Source organism: Glycine max, chromosome 3 (genome assembly GCF_000004515.6).
Source record: "Glycine max cultivar Williams 82 chromosome 3, Glycine_max_v4.0, whole genome shotgun sequence".
Taxonomy (NCBI): domain Eukaryota; kingdom Viridiplantae; phylum Streptophyta; class Magnoliopsida; order Fabales; family Fabaceae; genus Glycine; species Glycine max.
Window position 1 is genome coordinate 14,230,665 of NC_016090.4, and position 14,492 is coordinate 14,245,156.

The following is a 14,492-nucleotide window of genomic DNA, read 5'->3' on the forward strand; positions in this document are numbered from 1 at the left end:
GTGTACCTTTCTCCATAGGAAGACTTGTACCTTTCTCCATAGGAACTTCTCTCCGGTGCACTTTGATTTCCTTGAAAGAGGAGAGAAATAAGATTTCACTTCCTTTGCCCTTTCTTTTCTGCCTCTCTCCGTTAGTGATGGCTATGAGTGAGAGAAAACACTTTTCTGGTCAGGAAGGGGACCTTATTTCACGTTAGTGGGTATTAAGCCCCTTTTATAACCACTACTCCCATCAAGTAGCAGTTAACCCTAGAAACTTCTCCTATTAAACCCAATTACAATTTAGCTCTTAATCGTTAATTATTTACTTATTAGTCCCTACATAAGTCACATGTCTCTCACATGAGACATTAATTCTTACATTTAAGGCTCTTCTGTTGTTATGACAGTTTTAACCCATGGATATATTGTCTCACCCTGAGAAAGAAGAGTTAGGATGTCGATGGTATGCATTAGTTCTGAAATACTTAGAATAAGAAAGCCGCTTATAAAATGAACAAACTAGGTGCAGTAAATATCCACCCCATCTTCCTGATCAAGATGCAATACATAATATTATACACATAAAAAACAACAAATGTGGCAAAAACAAAGCACTGCCTTACTCACCAAACAAAGAAAAAGATAACTCAAATTTGGCTGAAGTCTGAATCTGCTAGTCTATTGCAACCTACCAAGTGAGAAAGCAAAAGATAACTAAAAAATACAATAGAATTGTTCACATTTGAGCCAAGGCAGAAATATGAACTAGTTACACCTTTATGATTGAGCTTTGTTTATAGAGGGTGAACTCAACATTGATTCCATGGAAAAACTTGGAAGCTACCTCAAATGCCTTTGCACCACCTGCCACATTTGGAGACTTATGCGTAAAACTTTTGAATCTTTTGCATCTAACAGCAGCTTCCGAATTCTTCCACTCCGAGAAACCAGAGGAAACTAGAGCAAAAATTGCTACACTTTCAGTACACAGTGAAAATCTTTAAACTAACAACAATTATGTTCATATTTCTTTTACCACTTACCAGCCATTAATGCTAGTGGACTAAGGTTAGGCATCGAATTCTCTTCAAAGGAGCTAATGATGCATAGATTAATTAATCAAACTACTAATATAAGATTATTGACTATACATGTTTGATGGCAAAATAAATCAGAGAAGTTAGCTTATGATGTATGCTCACAGGTTAGCTTATGTTTCGAAAGGACTAAATCAGAGAGGTTAGGATTTGTTCTTTTAAAATCATAAATAGCATTTTTATATTTCAATGTTTTTGTATCTCCTTTTTATCATATTTGATTCAGTACATAGAATACACCCATGGTTTCAAGTTTCAACAACTACCAGGATCAAATGAAGATAAGTAAAAAATGGGTGAGGACCAAAACCAAAACTAGCATTTAACAGCTTCAAAACAAAATGCAGATTCTAAAAAGGATATAGTCTACAAAGCAGAACCTCAGGTTCCCCAGTGTTTTTCAACTCCTTCAACAGCTGCTGCAATTGATTTTCCTTTCTCAGCTGCCTTTTTCATACGGGCAATGGCATCATGCAAACACTTTGCTATGTCTAGTAAACCCAAAACTTCTCCATTCTCCACCACAAGTAAATGTCTGAATTTCCCTGTCAACATATATCAGCCATGTATTCAAAAGGCAGGATACAGAAAAGTAACTAACTTGAAAAGTTGTGTTTCTCTAAATGTAATTAATTCTGAAATGTATATAAATACATAAATAGATATAAATATAAATATATGCCCAGCTAAGTGCATTTCATTTAAGCAATTCAACGAATTTGTTCTAAACTCCATATAAGATAAATGCAGGAAGGTCTACATAAAAACATTTGATTTAGATAAACATAAATTAGAAAGGGACAAGCATATGTTACACATGAATTTTCATAAGCAATTTAACCGGCACTTACAACTTATACCCTTAATCTAATTTCCGAGACTGCACTGCAATATAAGAAAAAAAAATCATGCTAAAACGAACGAGTTAGTATGAATTTTCATCATGTGACTTTGTTCGCCTATAGTTGACACTGATTAAACCTTTCATTGCTCGTGCTTATCCTAGTTCCATGGTTGCTCTGCATTCCTTCTTCATTTCGATAGGCTTTTCTTTTATTCATTTCAGCATACATCTCTTCAATCATAGGTTTCCACAGCCGAACATGAGCATTTATAAACCAATTGGATACCTGAGTTTGTTTGAAGACACAACCAAACCAAGCATATCAGAATATGCTCTTTAAGCAAAGTAACAAACAACAAGACTAGTAGTAGGCCGGTAAAATACCTGACTTCTCGTCAACCTACTTTTTACTGCAAGTAAAAAGTTCTCTGCATCTTTAGGATACTTGAAAATTCATCATCAAATAATAAATAAATAATTTCTTTAAGTTCATTTCATGTATAATGAGATCTTCTATGGTTGAAACTCACAGGTGCAGGAAATTCTGAAACATCCAAGCCCGTACAACCGAGACCGATCTTTCTGGCAACCCTCTTTAGGGCCTCCACAACGATCTCATCTTAAACCTCACATCATTCGAACCCAACCTGCTGAGCGCTTCTTGAGCCACATTTGACTGTGGCTCCAACTCCAAAGCCTCTACATAAGCCTTCTTCGCTTCTTCTCCCATTTTGTTTCCTTCGTAGCACTCCCCTAACATGCACCACGCCTTCGCGTTTCACGGACTCAGCTTCACCGACTCGGTCAAATCGGCCAGCATCGGTCAATGTGCCGCCCGCTCATCGCAATCTTGAGCCCCGCCCTCTTCAGCAACGCGTCACCCCTCTCTTCCTCGGCGAGGGACCCCGCGGCGAGAGGGGACAACGCGGCGTCGAGAGCATCCAGCGCGTTGGTACTGAAGCCCTGGAGGTGCGAGGCGGCATCCTTGGAGTCGAGCGTAAGGGCCTTCTCGGCCTCGGCTAGGGCCTGTTTGGCGAGGGAGGTTGCGGTGGAAGCGCTTTTGGATCTTCTGGCTTGGGTGAGGAGCTGCACGCCTTGGATGAAGTGGCGCTTGGCTTGGACAGCGCAAGGGTTTGAAGGATGGTGGCGGAGGGGAAGAGGAACCAGAGGAGGAGCCAGAAACGAAACCCTCTCTGGAGTGAAAATGAAAAGTCGTGTTCTCAACGTTAGAAAATGAAAATGAAAAATAAATTAAAATATTATGAATTCAAAGACGGTCGTAATTAAAACCGCAGTAGTGAGCTTAGAAACAAATACGGTTTTCATAAAACCGCTTTCGAAACATTTAAATCAAAGGCGGTTTTATAAAACCGCTGTTAACACTCTAAAAAAGTTGATTTAAATTGCAAAAATGCCACCGCATATTTTACTACATCGGTTTTTTAATAACCGATGTAGATTTGACGATGTTGAATGATAAATTTGTAGTAGTTATAACTACATATAATTAGTTGAATATGTTTTAAATGACTTAATTGAACTCGGTAGACTATCTAAGTATGTATAATGTGTCTAATGAATGCACTACAAAAAATTTTTATTGACCTACAAAATTTGTCAAAGATGTTATGTTTTCCTTTGGATTTGTACGTCATAAATTAACCCCAAATTTGTCCAGCGGTAATTTCTCGGAGACAAATATATCGATAATATATTTCCTTGAAGAAATTTATGAGTAATTTCTCGTAGAAAAATTCATGAAAAATTTTCTTCGGAACAAAAAAAAAAATTGTCCTTCAACACAAGTTTCAAAAAGTTCAAACACAATTTTTCCGCAAAATTATTTTTAAGAAATAAAAGTAAAAAACTATTTTCTCAAACCAAACCGCCCCTTAAGTATTTGAAAACTCATCTATACAATTGGTCTAAAAAATTATATATGTAATGCTCACAATTAAAATAGTCTATGCAACCACTTAAAGGCTGCAATAGGATCTAGTTGTCTTAAGTTGAGAAAAATAATTTAAAATAATAAATAATAAATTTTAATAGTTAATAAAATATGATAACCGATACATAGATTTTTATTACAACAGTTAATTTTCTTATTTTATCCTTCATTATTTATTATTTATTTAAGGATATAAAAAGTCCATCATGATAGTTATATTTCTAGCGCGTGTTAGCGTCCATTCTAAGTCGCGTCCAACGAAATCTTATTCAGCATTCCACCGCCATTAGAAAGCCGCGTCAATGACTTTACTTTAATTGCATCATCACCGTTAAAATTTCCACCAACCGCGTAATCTCACCCGTCAATCCTGACCCTCATCTTCTATATATATAAACCCCCTTGACCAGGCTTTTCCCGCGTTCAAATATGGCTAAGCGTTAAGTTTCGGTTTCTTCTTCTAGCTCCCAATTGTTCATCTTTTCGATTTCGATTCAATTATTTCGATTTCGTAATTCTGAAAGTTCTTTGTCCTTATTTTCACGATCCTTTCCCGTAATCGATTTGTGTTGTTGGTTTTGCTTTGGTGGGTCATGCTTCTTGCTTGTTCCGATCTTAATGGAGTTTGTGTAGGGTTTTGCTGATTCATATGCTTTTTGTCGGATTGAAGATCTCTAGAATTGATTGATAGTATATCATTTTATTTGAATTTAAATATATTATTCTCCGTGAGATTTTCATGGAGTTCCTATTAAACACCGAGTGTAACTCAAACACAGAACACATCAGGAATATTTTGATACGACTAATATTTAAAATTTATATTATAAGGACATTACATACACACACAAACATAAAGACTTTAATGAAATAAAATATAAGTAACATATAACAAAATATTCACTACTAGAATTTATAGATTTAACATCGCACGATTAACATTGGTTATTGAAAAAATTGATGTTAACAAAAGCACGGTGACATTTTTGTAAACAATTTGAGTTAAGTAACATTAGTTTTGAAAAAACCGATGTTAATCAGTTGATGTTAACATTGATTTTTGGATAAACTGATCTTAACATGAGATCGTTAACATCGGTTATTAAAAAACCGATGTTAATGTCAACTGATTAATATCGGTTTTTTCAAAATTGATGTTAACACAATTGGTTAACATCGGTTTTTAAAAAATTGACGTTAACATTGGATTTTTATAAAACTGATGTTAACCAATTGAGGTTAATATCGATTTTCTTTAAAAAAACCGATGTTATTGTTCGAATCCGATAAATGCACCGGATTGTGCAAGTAATATAAAACGGTAAGAATCGAGTATCGAACTCTCGGGAAACTTGTGTTACTTGGTAAAGCTACTTCAGTGAATAGATGTCTAGTATCAAAAGAGATATGTTGAGTATGAACAAGTATGTAAACTATCTATTAAAAGGAAAATCACGTGAGTAATGATGCGTAAAGACAAGTAGACAACACATTGATCTTCCTATTAGGTGCCTGATGTTAAAAGGATATTCACTACTTAACAATGCTCATGTGTTTTATGGTGTCTCCTGAAATGCTAAACTCCGATTCCTCATGATAGTTTAGCCTAATCCTGATCAAGTATCATCCTCCGATTCCTCTTGTTGGACTAAACTCAACCAGAATCGCATTAAGACAAACATACAACAACTAGGTTACCGTACCCCGATCCCTCATGATAATACGATAAACTAGCTCTGTCCTATCAAGTTCTAAGAATCAGACCGGTTTCCACTATTGAATGATCCTAAAAACACATCAATCTACATGATCAAGGTAAAAGCATGATAGAATGAAGTTCTAATAGCATAGTGAACACACGAAACATCATTAAATAGACATACAGGTATTTACATCAAGTACCTAAAAGGAAGAACCAACAGAGGATTTAGCTCTCCATAATTGAGAAGCTTCCTTTACAACAAAGAGAAGAGAAAGATGAAGGATTGAAGAAATACAAGTAGTGGGGATGTCTCCTCCATCTCTAGGACCTCACAATCACTCACAAACTCATCTCAAGCTCTCAGGACGGCTTTCTCTTCAAGCTCCGGTCTCTACAGATCTTCACACAAAAATCTCTCAAACTCTCTAGAACTTGGACCTTTCTTTCTCTAGAACTCTCTAGACATGTAGAAGCTTCAAGAAAAGGCCAAACTCCTCTCCAAAATCTGATTTCCGGCTTAAATAGGTGGTTTTGTTCGTGCTTGCACGCTTAGCGCGCATTAGTGAATTTTGGCTTAGCGCGTGCTTTTCTCGTTCAGCGAATGGACTGAAGCGGTGTGCTTCGCTGGATGACCCATCGCTTAGCACAAATGCACAGCTCATCCTTCTTCCAGATTCTTCCTCACGCTCAGCCGAGGAGTGTTGCGCTCAGCGGATGACTCGCTAAGGCAGAAGATTGGCTTAGCGAGAGGGTAAAAATTAGCACTTCACAAACTTGCCTAATTAACTTGAAATTGAGAGAAAACGATTATTAAACACACAAAATGGAAGTATTAAGTATTTATTACCTATCTTTAACAAAAAGTATTTACAACACTACAAAATAACCATAAATTGGAGGAGTTTGATACAATTCACACAAGTTTTATACACAAAAGTTAGTCGTATTCATCGACTAACAGTTATGTTATACATAAATTAAAACCCAAAATCCTTTTTCCCCTCGGGCGCTCAGTCTCGCAAACAAAGCCTTTCTTTCACCCACAAGACTTGTCACCTCATTTGCAACCTGTGACCGTCGTTTGCGACCTGTCACCGCCATCTCCTCCTCACCATCGTCGCCGCTGGGGTTTGCGACTGCCATTGGGGTTCGTCATTGCCGCAAGGTGGAGCATCCTCCGTTGGAGTCCGAGATCAACACAAGGTACGTGTTTTGCTTTTTTTCTCATTTTTGTGAGCTTTTGCAAACTTGTTTTTTTTTTCAATATATGTTTTTATGTCACTGGGTCTTTGTAAGATTTTTTTTTCTTCAATAAATTGGTGCAGTTTCAAACTAATAAAACTTCCTTAATAATTCTTCACTGTTTTGTGATATGATATCAGTAGTTGAAGTTGCTATTTTGATTACAAGTAAGTGCGAGTTTTGGTGCTTATATAGATTAAAAAGTGAGGCTTAGGGGGGAAAAACTGGATGCTATATTGGTTTGTTAATAGGTGGTTTGAACTGTGTGGATAGCCAAAGGTTTTCATTTTCATTACCCATATCTTAATTGCGACATAGATATGTCTCCTTTGTCTTTATTCTTTTTTCAAAATTTGCATGTAGGGTTTAAGGAGGTTGAGGTTAGTTTCTACTAATTATGAAAGATATGAGATGGTTTTGAGTCAACTTTGAACATGTTGAAGACTTGAAGTTGTTTCTAAATTTTGAATCTTTTACATGGTTTTGGCTGAGAAAACTACCTTTTTGATATATTTATCAAATTCAATATAGCCTTTTATGGTTTGAACTTTGAAGTGTATTTTACCTTCAAGTTTATTGTAGTTGGTAATGCATAATAATCAGTGGTTCTAGCACAATCTAGCTTTAGAGTGTTAGCTTAATGGGTGCATACTATCTCATAGTAAATTATGTCATGAATTTGTTATGGTTTCAATTTTGTTATTAATTATTAGTAGCATTGTTTGTTAGCAATATTTGCTGGTGTAGCCTATAAAGTGGTGAAGTTTTGACTTGATGCACAACTTTCAAATAAAGATAACAATATGTGGTAGATTAAATCATTTGTTGGATTGAAGCACATTTGCATATATATACTTCTTTCGTATCAAAGTTTTGCACAATTTTAGGTTGGTGAGTGTCATTCTAAAGGGTAAGAAGTCTACCCAATTCTGGATAAATCATGAGTTTAGAGTTTTAGATGTTTGTAGAGTCTCTAAGTTCAAGAAAATAGGACACTTAGGGCTCACTTGTGTACAATTTTAGATTATAATAGCAAATTTCAAAAGTAATACTTATTACTTAATTATGTATGCAATTGAACTATTATTGGCACCTAGGCCTTGCTTCTGAAACACCAACAAGAACCTAAGGAATGACAAGAATCTCCATTACTGTTATAAGTAATGTTGTATTCTATTTTCTTACCTATAGTATGATGAAGGGATATAGGCTTTAATATTTCTATTTAAGCAAGTTGAGTCTGTTCAGAAGACAGAACTTAGACCTTTTGATGCAAATAGTACAACATTGAAGACAAAAATAGGAACACTCAATTTCCATGTTCTTCTTTCAACAATGTCTGTGTGTGCCCTTCTAGTTGGTGTCTCTATTTTTTCCTTGTAAAAAGTTTTGGTTCCATTATTTTACGTATAAAAAAAATCACAAAAATGGCTTCTACATTTTTCTGAAGATTCCTTACCTTTAGTTTCTTGCATGTTTTTGGTATTATTCTCTAATCAAAACTAGACTTTTATCTTAACAATGAGCATAATGAAAAATATTTTATAGTGAGAGAGTGGGAGCGGGTGGCACCATCACAGGGAGCCAGGAACTCCAAATCTGGAGCATATTTTTTATAGTTGTGATCTTGATTTTATATTTAAGACGGTTCCTAAGGCTATAAAGTGAAGATTTGGGACAATAAACTAATTAAGAGAAGCACTTATTACGACAGAGGGCTGATATTGTCTCTAATACCCAACATCTCTTACTATTAACAATTGGAAGCCCCACCCTTTGTTTAATTAGCTAGGATATTGAACAGAAATAGAATCTATAATATTTCTCAGAAAGAGATGGTGTAGTAAACCATTGGGCACCCAAATTTGTCAGAGCCCATCCACCTCAATCAAATATCAGCAAAGTGGAATTTGAAAATAGTAATATATTATAAAATGGAATAAATCTGAATTTTAGTTTAATGGGTTGTTTTCAAAGGGTTAGGTGTGTGAAAGGGAAACCCACTACTTTGTGAATCTTATAAATGGTTGAGGAAGAGTTGGAATCCAGTTAAAGTGCTTGATTTGCATAAGACATTGGATGCTTAATGGGGACACCAAACATGCTTCCAAGCCTCAGAACCCATGCCCTTCATTTTCATACGTGTAAAGCCTCAAAACCATGCCCTTGATAATTTTGAACTGATTTATTGTATGTGTAATAGTCTGAAGCAAATTATGAGGATAAACTTCATTTGTTTTCGTCTTGTCCTACACCCATGCATCACTTATTGCTTGCTAATGCCATGGGTTCAATTTTTCTTAGATTTTAGCTTCTCTTGTTCTATTCAGCTTTTATTATGATAAAAAAACATAAGGAACCTAATTTACTGATTTAGTATGGATTAAAGATTAAGCATATGATAAATTATAGGAATTAAGGGCTATGTTTATTGAGGTTTCCTTTTTTTTTTCATTATTTCCTTGTACAGTCTCATCTAATTGTGTGAATATAAATTAAATGTCTTCAAGATATTCACAAAATTCATTCTTAGGTTGGCATTAGAACTCACATTCTTTTTCAGAAATAGAAATCCAGTAACAGAGCGAAAGTGAGAGAAAATGAGACCAAAGAGAATCCAGACATATTTGAATGGAAACCTGAATCATATGCTTTCTAAATTGTTCTGTACAAGGTTGAAGTATTTATAGTGTGGTAGTTGATCTAACTCTAATTGATTGTTACAACAAACTGAAACAAAGGTGTAACATCAGAGACATAATAATTGCAAAGTACTATTGTTAGAGAGGTGAGATTAACACAAGAAATTTGGAGTTAAACTCTGCTGCTCTACAATTGAGCTCCCTAATGTAGAAGCAAGCTTCATGATGATGATTCAAGTATGAATCAAGTAGTTTTGATGATGACAAAAAGCCCAAAAGAATGATTTCAAGATTGAGTCAACAAGTTCAAGATCAAGATTAATTTCAAGATTCATTAGAAGAAATCAAGAAGATTCAAGATTCAAGAGAAGTTGATTTCAAGATTCAAGAGAAGATGAATTCAAGATTCAAGAGAAGAAATCAAGAAGACTTCACAAGGGAAGTATTGAAAACGATTTTTCGAAAACCAAACATAGCACAATTTTGTTTTACAAAAGAGTTTTCTCAAATTTTTCTAAGTTACCAGAGTATTTACTCTCTGGTAATCGGTTACCAGTTTCCTGTAATCGATTACCAATGCTAAAATTTGATTTCAAAAAGTTTTAACTGAATTTGCAACGTTCCAAATGATTTTTAAATGGTGTAATCGATTACAATATATTGGTAATCGATTATCAGTGTATCTGAATGTTGAAATTCAAATTCAATTGTGAAGAGTCACATCTTTTCATAAAATGCATTGTGTAATCGATTACATGATTATGGTAATCGATTACCAGTGACAAGTTTTAAATAAAAAGTCAATAGATGTAACTCTTGACATGATTTTCTCAAAGTTATAACTCTTTCAATGGTTTTCTTGACCAGACATGAAGAGTCTATAAAAGCAAGACCTTGACTTGCATTCAATAATCTTTTTTCAACATCTTCTTGAACAACTTTTGAGAAACCTTTAAACCTTTACTATCTTTACAATTCTTTCCTACTCATCTTTCTTCTTCTTCTTCCTTTGCCAAAATGCTTTCTAAAGTTTCTTTTTTAAACCTTGTTCTTCTGCAAGTGAAAATTCTGCAGAAAACAAAAGTGTGCTATATCTTTTTATTCTCTTCTCCCTTTTCAAAAAGAATTCAACAAGGACTGATCGCCTGAATTCTTTTTGTGTCTCTCTTCTCCCTTTTTCAAAAGAACAAAGGACTAACCGCCTGAATTCTTTTGTGTCTCCCTTCTCCGTTTCCAAGAGAATTCAAAGGACCCCGCCTGGGAATTCTTTTGATTCTTCCCTTTCCCTAAAACAAAAAATTCCAAAGGACTAACCGCCTGAGATATCTTTTGTTTCCCCTTACAAAGATTTAAAGGACTAACTGCCTGAGAATTCTTTGTCTTAACACATTGGAGGATACATCCTTTGTGGTAAGTGTAGAGGACACATCTACTTGGGTTATTGTAACTGAGAACAAGAGAGGGTACATCTCTTGTGGATCAGTTCAAGTGGAGGGTACATCCACTTGGTTGTTCAAAGAGAACAAGGGAGGGTACATCCCTTGTGGATCTTTGCTTGTAAAGGATTTTACAAGGTTGAAAGAAATCTCAAGAACTGGTGGTTGCTTGGGGACTGGATGTAGGCACAAGTTGTTGCTGAACCAGTATAAAATTCTTGTGTTTGTCGCCTTCTTCCCTACACTTTTTAATTTCCACTGTGCACTTTACTTTTACGCTTTACTTTTGTTTAAGTTACATAACTTAGTAGTAAAGCCTAATTGAATCTAGTAATATTATGAAGGATAAGTTTTAATTAGTCAAGGTACATTAATAATTAATTCAACCCTCTTTTCTTAATTATTCCGATGCCACTTGATCCAACACCTAAAACTAAGAGTTATACTATAATTTTCTCAAACAGCTCCCGAGGTTGAGCCGGTTGCTTGTTCCTTGTTTCATTGTTCCTTGTTTAATTTTGTGATGATTGCTAATATGGAATTTGAATATTTGTAATTTAAATACTAGTTGAAACCATGGATACGTGTAGTCCCAAACTGCTGTCTCCCTGTGCTTTTCATGATCTTTATCCAAAACCTCAGCACCTTGATCAAGAAACCACCCCATCCTTTAGGTCCTAAAGGCCTACCAATAATTGGAAATTACACCAATTAGATAACTCCACTCTTTGCCTACAGCTATGGCAACTTTCAAAGAAATATGACCCTCTATTTTCTCTTCACTTAGGTTTAAGGCCTGTCATTGTTATTTCCTCACCTAAACTGGCCAAAGAAGTCATCAAAAACCATGACCTTGGGTTTTGTGGATGACCTAAATTACTTGCCCAACAAAATTTTTGCTATAATGGCTCATATATTGTATTTTCCCCTTACATTGAGTATTGGAGAGAAATTTTAGCATCCATGTGAGCTGGTTGCAATAGCAGACCATGAGTGATAGTTCCACTGAGGTACCTCAGAATACTCTTAATGGTTAGCTAGTAAGATTGCAGAGGAGAGGACATGAACTGAGACCTATATATGTTGCAATAACATAGTTAATAGAATTGAGGCTTACCTTTTGGCCAATCTCGATTACAACTAATCCAATTCGATCAACTTCATTATTATCATCACTATCTCCCTTGTATCTCACTTCATCAATTAATCAACAAATTATGATAAAGGAAATTAGCCATCATTAGACCTTTTATTTCTTTTGTGTTTACCATGTTGAGTTCATTGAATGGAAGATAATAGTTGGATACATGCAGTCACTTGAACTTGACCAATTATTTTTTAATAGTAAGAAAAGTAACAGGAAAATTATAAACGAATAAAGGAAATTCCTAGAGCATCAACCAAAAGTGCTGATTCAATATAAGGACAGGAACTAATAAACACAGATATGTTGTAAAGTAACACTGAAGCAATTGAGTGCAGATTTTTAAAGTAGAAATTGTGCAATTGAATTTGTTATGAGAAGTAGGCTTTTGAATACAACTTTAGTTTGATGATTTTTGGTACTTATTTTTCAGAGGAGCTGAACCAAACCACTTGGCTTTCTCTGCTGTTGTTGGTGTTACATTGGGACTATTTCAATTGCAATAGTATGTTGTAATTAACCCACTTGGATTTATATTGTCATTTATGTTGGATTTGTCAAATTTTACTTGATATATCGAAGTTTGTGTTATATCTCACTTACCATTGAAATATTTAATTTGTAGGCACTATTTGTCTAGTTGTTTGCATCGTGATTACGACATTCGTTGCTGGACACTATACTGATCATCATCACAGGTACGAAAGTTTTTCATAAACTTTTGATTATTATTTTTGTTAGGAATGCTTTTGTACATTGTTGTCTGTCATGAATGTACTTTGCTTTATATACAACTTTTGTTCATCATGAGTGAACCTTAGATTTCTGTTTGAGATTGAATACAACGATTCTTGCGGATAGTTTGCATTAATCGTTGTATTGAATCTTGAATTGCCCGTTTGGACAGTTTGGGGAGACTCATATTTTTATGGTAGATTCATGCGTTAAGGTTAAGATTTTTTTGTTCAATTTGATGAAATTCTGGTACAATGCATTTCTAGTTGTTCTCTGAGTGCATACTTGATTATCGGGGAATTAATCTCACCGATTTCATGTTGTGTACTTAGAGACCAATGCGAAATGCTACCGAAATTTTGTCAAATTTAACAAAAGAACTTAACCTTGACGTATGAAGCTACCATAAAAAAATGTCTTCTTGAATGGGATAAGGCCACACCTATAATGAAAAAGTGAGATCTTGATGCATGGAATAACTTTGTGAGTATCACAGAGTTATTATTTAGATGGATTGAAGTTGAATGAACGAAATTTGCACGAGCCCTGCATATGAGGAAGGCATTGATCAGTTCTTGCAATTTGCTTAGAGGATATGATTCATGATTGTCGCAACCTAGCTTATGATGAGAGTGTGAAGGCAAAATAGATAAGCCAAAGCGTTCATCTCCAAGGGAGAAAACGAGCGGGAGTCGCCACCAACGTTTATTCGAGGAAAACGTTAGAAAAACCAAAATGAGGTCTGTGAATTTTGAAAATAAGGGTTCAGGAGTTGTTTACACGTGGGGAAGGTATTAGCACCCCACGTGACTGTCACAAGGGATGACAACCTTTAATCGAGTGTGCAAAACATGACTTCAAAATTGTGTATTTTCCTTTTTTATATTTTTTATTTTTTTGGGGTCGACAAGGGTGTTGCCCTTGCTCCTACGTATCCTTAGGTGTGATGAGGAATTCATACCTACGTAGTCTTTTAAGGTGAGAAAGTTTGTGTGTCAAATTGTTTTTATGCTTTTGAAAGGTTCACTTTTGATTAATAAGAACAAAAAAAGGTCGTTAAGGCGTTGAACCTTGAACGATCTCAAGTGACTTTGATGAAGAGAAAATCAGTTATGCGTTGGTTTTATTAACTTTCAATGTCTTTAAAAGACAACTATGACGCTAATGATCAGGTAAGATTAAACTTTACAAAAAAAGATTACCGATGATAGAAGGAGAAAATGAATATGCATAAAACAACAAGGGGGACCCCTAAGGGTACATAGATCACATTCAAATCTTAAAAATAACACTAACTGACGGTCGCACGAAGAACACTAAACAAAGAACGATGTAGAGATTGATCAAAGTCGCGATTCGGCAACGCCTCAGCTTTGTTTCCTCTTCTTTCCTTTTCTTCTCTCTTATTTCTCTCAATTTCCTTCACTACTCAATGCTGGACCCCCTTAAAACACCCATTCATGCCTATTTATATAAAAAAGGCACTTTAGGGGTAGTTTGAGCTCGCCCAGGCTAGCTGAAACTTAGTGTTGAAGCAATCAGCTCACCTAGGCAAGTTGGTTTCTTCACCTTGAAGCTATTTGGTGGCCTAGGTGAGCCAGAGGCTAGCCTGGTGTTCGCTTCCGGCAAGTGCACCGGATCGCACAAGTAGTATAAACCGGTAAGAACCGAGTATCAAACTCTCGGGAAACTTGTGTTATTTGGTAAGCTATTTCAG

At 35.3% G+C, this 14,492-nt stretch overlaps 1 pseudogene; it reads right to left on the reverse strand.

Moving 5' to 3' along the window:
• Positions 1-1,836: 1,836 nt before the first annotated feature.
• On the reverse strand, positions 1,837-6,719 carry LOC102662464 (uncharacterized; annotated as a pseudogene).
• Positions 6,720-14,492: the final 7,773 nt, after the last annotated feature.